Source organism: Heliangelus exortis, chromosome 18, assembly GCF_036169615.1.
Source record: "Heliangelus exortis chromosome 18, bHelExo1.hap1, whole genome shotgun sequence".
Lineage (NCBI taxonomy): Eukaryota > Metazoa > Chordata > Aves > Apodiformes > Trochilidae > Heliangelus > Heliangelus exortis.
Window position 1 is genome coordinate 13,981,113 of NC_092439.1, and position 7,318 is coordinate 13,988,430.

At 55.0% G+C, this 7,318-nt stretch overlaps 1 protein-coding gene across 1 annotated transcript in view; it reads left to right on the forward strand.

The window, feature by feature from the left end:
* Positions 1-1,460: 1,460 nt before the first annotated feature.
* RASSF7 (Ras association domain family member 7) overlaps positions 1,461-7,318 on the forward strand; it is a 36,169-nt gene continuing 30,311 nt past the window's right edge. Inside the window, exon 1 of the mRNA XM_071761601.1 lies at positions 1,461-1,514. The gene's annotated coding sequence lies outside the window, so the exon portion shown is untranslated. The remainder of the gene's footprint in view (positions 1,515-7,318) is intronic.

A 7,318-nucleotide genomic window follows, 5' to 3' on the forward strand; every position in this document is an offset into this window, starting at 1 on the left:
GAGCAGGAAGGAGAGATCCACAGAGGTGCCTGGTTTGGAGGGGCCAAGGGGCTCCAGAGGAGGGGCCCTGCCAGGATACCTGGGCCCATGAAGTCACCATTGTGTGCCATCCCCTGCCACCACCCCCAGGGTGACCTGGAGGCCTCTCTTCAGAGGCACCTGAACCTACCCCACCTTGGGAAGGAGCCTGGTGGGTGTCACCCCCCCTGGCACCCACCAAAGCAGCAGAGATGCTGGCTGCTCACTCAGATTTGCACCTCAGTGGCAGCTGCAGGGGGATGCCCTGCCCCAAGGATGGGCTTTCTGCACCCTCTGCTCACAAGGGGCTTGGGGCTCCAGTTCTGGGCTCTGCAAAAAACAAACAAAACCTAAAAACAAATCAAAAACAAACAAACAAAAAACCATCTTGCAGGACTTGGCTGGGATGAAAAATGCCTTTGTGACCACACTCAAGCCAGAAAGCATCCCTGCAGCTGTGTCCACGGCCCAGGGCAGATCTCTGAGGGTGGAGGTGGCTGCTCTGGGGTCACAAGGAGTGTCACAGAATCACAGAATGGGCTGGGTTGGAAGGGACCTCAGAGCTCATCAAGTCCAACCCTTGCTCCACTCCCCCCGTGGTTCCCAGCCCATGGCACTGAGTGCCACATCCAGGCTCTTTTGAAATATCTCCAGGGATGGAGAATCCACCCCTTCCCTGGGCAGCCCATTCCAATGGCTGATCCAGAAAGAAATTCTTTCTAATGTCCAACCTAAACCTCCCCTGGCACAACTTGAGACCTCTTGTGCCCTCTTGTCTTGCTGAGAGTTGCCTGGGAGCAGAGCCCAACCCCCCCCTGGCTCCAACCTCCTTTCAGGGAGTTGGAGAGAGTGATGAGGTCTCCCCTGAGCCTCCTCTTCTCCAGCCTCAACACCCCCAGCTCCCTCAGCCCTTCCTCACAGGACTTGTGCTGGATCCCTTCCCAGCCTCCTTGCTCTTCTCTGGACCTGCTCCAGCACCTCAATCTCCTTCCTGAGCTGAGGGGCCCAGAACTGGACACAGGACTCAAGCTGTGGCCTCCCCAGGGCTGAGCACAGGGGCAGAATCCCTTCCCTGGACCTGCTGGCCACGGGCAGAGGTGACCCCGGGAGCAGACAGACCCAGGAGTCCCAGGCTGGGCAGGGCGGGCAGAGCTGCTCCCTCCTTTCCCTTCTCCACAGCCCTTTTGTTTGCTCCCGGCGAAGCGCAGAGGGCGGGGGCAGAGCCCACCCGCACAGGGACACAGGGACAGCTTCCCACGGGCTGCGTGACCGCGCTCAGGCTCCTTCATTCAAACCCACGGCAGCGGCGGATGAGGTGGAGCCGATGCTGCCCAGCCCTGGGGCTGATTGGTCCCAGCTCGGGTTTGAACGCCGAGGTGTCCTGGCAACCGAGAGCCGGGAACCGGGAGCCAGGAGCCAGGAGCCGGGACCGGGTGCCCCCTTCCCGCTGCGGAGCGGCCGCGGAGCGAGGAGCACCGGAGCCTCCAGGCCCCCAGGTACCCCCTGCGCAGCCCCGGCCCCAGCCCTGCCCTCGGGAGGACTTTTTGGGCCATCCTGCCCGTGTCCCGTTTTGCCAGGAGGGTGTCAGGAAGGTGCCAGGGGACTGCCGTCGGTGTTGGCTCTCGGCTGCCAACTGCGGTCCGGCACCGACCCGGAGCCGGTTCTGATGGGGCGGGGGAGGGCACTGGCAGCTCGGGTGCCTTGGAAGGGGCAGTTCCGTGAGGGGATGCTCGGGGAGAAGCTGTGCGAGGAGAGGGCAGTCCCGGGAACCTTCGGGTCAGCTCTCCGGGCACAAAAGGACAAAGCAGGGGATTTCAGGGAGGTTTGGGTCTGGCCGATTGATCAAACTCACGGAAGCCCTAGAGGGCTCCCAGAGCCAGGAGCTGTGCTGGGAGGAGGTGGCTTGAAATTGCGATGAGAGAGGTTTCGGTGCTGATAGAGCTCTGCTCCTGCCTCTGTCCCTGTGCCCCTGGGTCGAGGCTCAGCTGTGTGCAGGGAAGTGAGGGGCTGCTGGGGGGGCTGTCCTGTAAAGAAAGGGCTTTTCACTTGGGAGATCGGAGGTGAGGAGCTGGCAGGGGGAGGGCTCTTGCCTGCCCGGAGATGCAGTGCTCAGCCCAGAGCATCTCACACCCCTGGGACCTCTCAGAGCCACCTGAAGCCATGTGCCAGGCATTAATGAGAGGGCAGGTCCAAGCTGTGCAAGATGAGAAGTCCCCTCCACAGGGTAACATCCATCCTGGAGCTTCAGAGGAATCTCAAAGCCTTGCAGAGAGGCTGAGGTCCTGCCCAGGTTCAGGGGCATGCACTGAAACGCAGTGCCAGGGCTCAGAAAAGCCTTGGTGCTGCGAGTGAGGATGGAGCAGGCTCGGAGTGCTGAGACCTTTGGTCTCACAGCTTGGGTTATTTATCAGGGCACAGGGCTGGGGGCAGCCTGAACAAACCTTTGCCATAGACACAAAGGCATCAGGAGACCTGGGGATCCCTCCTGGACTCATGTGTGTAGAAGAGCAGTTCCTCAGCATCCCGGTGGCAGGCAAAGGCAGAGGGACATCCCAAAATCAGCAGAGAGGGATTTGGTGCCAGCATGGCCAGCAAAGCTGGAGCAGAAGAGGGGCATCCTCAGGCTGAAGTGGCATCTTTGATTTTTTCCCCATTCCTGAAACTATATTTGGAGGCTTTGTCCAGAGGTCCCTTGGGAGCACACCTGGGACAAGGCACACGCTTCCACAGAGGGATTGCAGCCACCCAGGTGTCACCCTGCACCCCCCAGCCAGATCCCAGCCAGATCCTGGCCAGATCCTGGCCAGATCCCAGCCAGAACCCAGCCAGAACCCAGCCAGATCCCAGCCAGATCCCAGCCAGATCCCAGCCAGATCCCGGCCAGATCCCAGCCAGATCCCAGCCAGATCCCAGCCAGAACCCAGCCAGATCCCAGCCAGAACCCAGCCAGATCCCGGCCAGATCCCAGCCAGAACCCAGCCAGATCCCAGCCAGAACCCAGCCAGAACCCAGCCAGATCCCAGCCAGATCCCAGCCAGAACCCAGCCAGAACCCAGCCAGAACCCAGCCAGAACCCAGCCAGATCCCAGCCAGATCCCAGCCAGAACCCAGCCAGAACCCAGCCAGAACCCAGCCAGATCCCAGCCAGATCCCAGCCAGATCCCAGCCAGCTCTGTCCCCGGGGTGGGCTGCTGGGGCACAGGAGCCATACCAGACCATTTTCCATCCAGAGCCTCAGGGATTTGGGGAGCAGGATGCTCCTCTGCTAAAGGAGTCCCCAGACCAATGGTGCAATCCCCAAGCAGCCTCAGGATGGGAAGCAAACTGCTGATTATTGCTGACCTGGATTTGCAGGGATGACCTGGAGGTGTAGGATTAGCACAGCCAGGCTGTTCCAGGGCTGGAGGAGGGATTAGAGAGAGGGTCATACCTGTTACATAGATAATTTTTTACTGTTTCGATGGGGACTGTGTAGCACCAGTTGTCAGCTTGGGAAAGAAAACCAAAACAAAAAACAAACCCCACCACAAATCATGAATCGTGCAGTGTTGCCAAAGTTTACAGTTTTAGAAGGAGCCTTGTCTGGAAGCCCTGGTTACTGGATCTGTGAGAATTAAGGATGCTTTTTGTATCTAAAGGAAAGTTAAGGAAAACCATGTCATATGTAGTTGGAGGAGGTTTGACCTAGATGAACACAGAAATTAAGAATCTTAAAGGTGAATGAAATGAATTGGTATTTGAATTATTTTTTTCAATAATTTTGCTTTCAAAGACAATTTTTAAAGCCCAGCAGTTTGGAACTTGGGGATGCTGCTTCTGCTTGGACCAACAGCTCTCTCTGCTCCAGTTAGCTCACATGTGTCTCCCTGAAGGGTTAAGCCCAAGTACATCCCTCAGGCTTTATTAACCCCATAAACAGTAATGTCAGTCTAAAACCCAAAAGGAGTGAAGCATTCTCACCCTGCATGGCACAAACAGGAATGACTTCAGCTCTCTCTGTAAGAACTGGGAGCACTGGCAGGACTTTGGCAGATAGTCATTAAATAACTTGTCTTTCCTGGTATTTTATGGAATAGACACTGCCTGCTGCTCACTAGTAAGGTGTGCTTGTGTTTGAGTGGGATTCTACTTACATCAGCCATACATACATCAACCCCTCTGCTCAGTTTCCATGCTGGCAGTGACCCCAGCAAGTAATCACTGCCTGGCTGGGAGTAAATTCAGTCCCAGGTTTAATGATGGTATTTACTGTTAAGGGCTACCAAGTGTTAGGGCTGGAGTGATGAGGCAGTGATTAGGGTGGGTTGATGGGACACGGGGGAGCTGGTTAATTGCTAGCAATGAGCCAGTGAACTCCCAGCTAATTGCACCTTACCTGAGAGGTGTGTTGTCATGAGCAGTGTTTGAGAGGCAAGGCTGTGAAGGGTATAAAGGACAGGCATTGACTCCATGTGACAGCACTGAGTCATGACCAGGAAATTATCCCTTCTCCTCACCAAGAAAAATAACCCTTGATCTATTTTGTTTCCTCTTGTTTTCCTGGAGAAGAGACACTCGTGGTAAGGCTCGTGCACTTGTCAGTCTGTGCTCCTTCCTTTTCTTCATACCCCTTAAACACAACGGAGAACTAGAGATGCTTCACTTTGGGGCTCTCACAAGCATCCCAAAAATGAGTCTTGAGTGTAGAAAAGAGAAAGACAGGCTCAGTAACTGCCCAGCATGGACCCAACCTCTGTCAGACATCAGGAAGTCCTTTAACAGAAGGACCCTGGCAAAGCTGACTCAGCAGAAGGTTTCAGCAGAAGCTCAGATCTTCTCCCCAGACTTAAGCCTCAAGAAAGCCCATTTCCTAGGAGAGCAGACATCATTAATGAGCTCATTAAAGGGATACTTCTAATGAATGTGGGATTTGCAGGCGTTCACCTGGTCACTCACTAGAGTTCTGTTGGCCTGGGGCAAGATTTCCCAAGTCCCAGCCACCTCTGCACATGTTTGGACTCCTCAGGATATTCCCCAGCCTGAGCACACGCAGAGCTGGCAATCCTCACCTCTCCTCTGCATCCAGGGCTCCCTCCTGTCCTGCATCACCCCATCCCTGCAATCCTCCCCTCCCCTCTGCATCCAGGGCTCCCTCCTGTCCTGCATCACCCCATCCCTGCAATCCTCCCCTCTCCTCTGCATCCAGGGCTCCCTCCTGTCCTGCATCACCTCATCCCTGTAATCCTCACCTCTCCTCTGCATCCAGGGCTCCCTCCTGTCCTGCATCACCCCCTTCCTGCAATCCTCCTCTCCCCTCTGCATCCAGGGCTCCCTCCTGTCCTGCATCACCCCATCCCTGCAATCCTCCTCTCCCCTCTGCATCCAGGGCTCCCTCCTGTCCTGCATCACCCCATCCCTGCAATCCTCCCCTCCCCTCTGCATCCAGGGCTCCCTCCTGTCCTGCATCACCCCATCCCTGCAGTCCTCAGCCTTGGCAGTTTGTCTGTTCACCCTGCAAAGCCATCAGTGGAGAAGCCCAAACTGCTTTGCCCTCTCTGCTTGTGCTCTGGAGATTTGGTTCCTGTAATTTCCACCCTCTCCTGCCCCAGGAAGGAGGAAATCCCCAAAACAAGGGTGACACTGAAGTCCTCCAGTGCTTCTGGAGGCTTCATCAACAGGTCCTGGAGGGCTTTGGGAGAGATGCTGCATGCATGACATCTCTTTTGCAGCTGGGATGGTGAGAGCAAAGCTGGGGGGCAGAGCCTTGACACAGACTGCCAGGGGGACAGCAAGTGGCAGCTTTAGAGCCAAGGAGCTGCTCAAGGTGTTGCTGTGACCTCCCCCAGGGGAGCAGCTCCTCAGGGGGGGCTGGGAACACTCTGATGGAGTGGCCCTGTTGTTATCTGCTGGAGCCTTCTCATTTTTGCTTCATGTTTAAGAGAGAAAGCCAGGAAGTGTATTACCTCTGTTTTGGTTTGAATTTGTTTGTTTGTTTGCTCTGTTTTGTTTTGGGTTTCTTTTAATTAACTTTTCCTGTGTAGTAAGAAAAAAATGAAGCAAAACAGGCAAAACATTCTTCAAGATTGTTCTAGCAATGGGAGGAAAATTAATAGTTTGTGGTCCCAGGACCACCTAGGAGAGGGGCTGCAGTTCATATAAGGGGGTTAGAAAGTCAGGAGGGCCAGTGTTAAACCTGTAACATGGTTGTGTGTGGGTTATTATGAGTTTTGAGCAACTAGGCCAGATATTTTCAGGTACAGACTGATACAAATCATGGTACCAGTCCAGTTTGCTGTAGTTCCACTGACATGCCTGAAGCTGCTCTGCTGCTATGGTTAAAGATGGGAAAAGTGGTTTAAGTTGTTCTCATGCCCCAGCTTGATCCAAGCACTTGCTCCTCCACCTCCTCCTTTGTTGGCACAAGCATTTCCCTGATTGCCTGATGCAGAGGCACCAGCCTGGCAGAAAACCCCCAACTCCCCTGGGGTTTTTCTGCAGCTGGACCAGACCTTGACCCAGCTCCACACCAAGAGCAGTGCTGGAGGGTGCAGCACAGGCTGTTGGGCTGCTACTGCCTGCTTTAACCAGGCTGAAAGATCAGCTGGGATGAGAGGACATGGATGGATCTTTTCCTTTCTCTTTCCTGTTCAAGGAAATCCGTGCTGACCATGGTTGGGACCCATGAGCCCAATGGCTGGGATAACTTAGGTTAATCCTTGGTGCAGGACTGCTCAGACCAGTGGCTGTGACCACAGGAGTGCAGACCTGAAGCAAACCCCTTAAAATCTTCTCTCTGGCCCCAAGATGAGCACCAGGCTTCACGATGCCACTTTTTTACCTGAAGGCAGTGAGTGAGGCACAGCCAAAGATAAGAGCATGAGATTCAAAGGCAGCAGCTGCTGATTGTTCATCTCGGCTCTGCTGCCAACTCTGTGTTCCCAGGGCAAATTCCTCTGCTCTCCTTTACCTTTCCATCCCCTTTCCAGAACTCTTGTCACATGAGGCTTTGTCAGAAGCTTGCAGAACGCCTGCGAAGTGCTTTGATGCTGGAAAGCAGCCTGCAGAGCTGATGAGTTGTACAGGCAGCATAAACAACCCTGGCTACACAGCTCCCAGGCTGACTGAGGCAGGAGGAGCTTGCTGGTGGGTGGCACCCACCTCCTGAGGACCAGGCTTGGCTCTCAGTGTGAAGCATCCTCTGGGCTGAAAAACAATTGTCACGGTCCCATCTGAGCAGAGGCAGGGGAGGAAACATCACATGAGTGACTCAGAGTGCCCATAAATTCCCTTTGGGAGAAAGAGGGTGAGTGGGGGGTGCTGG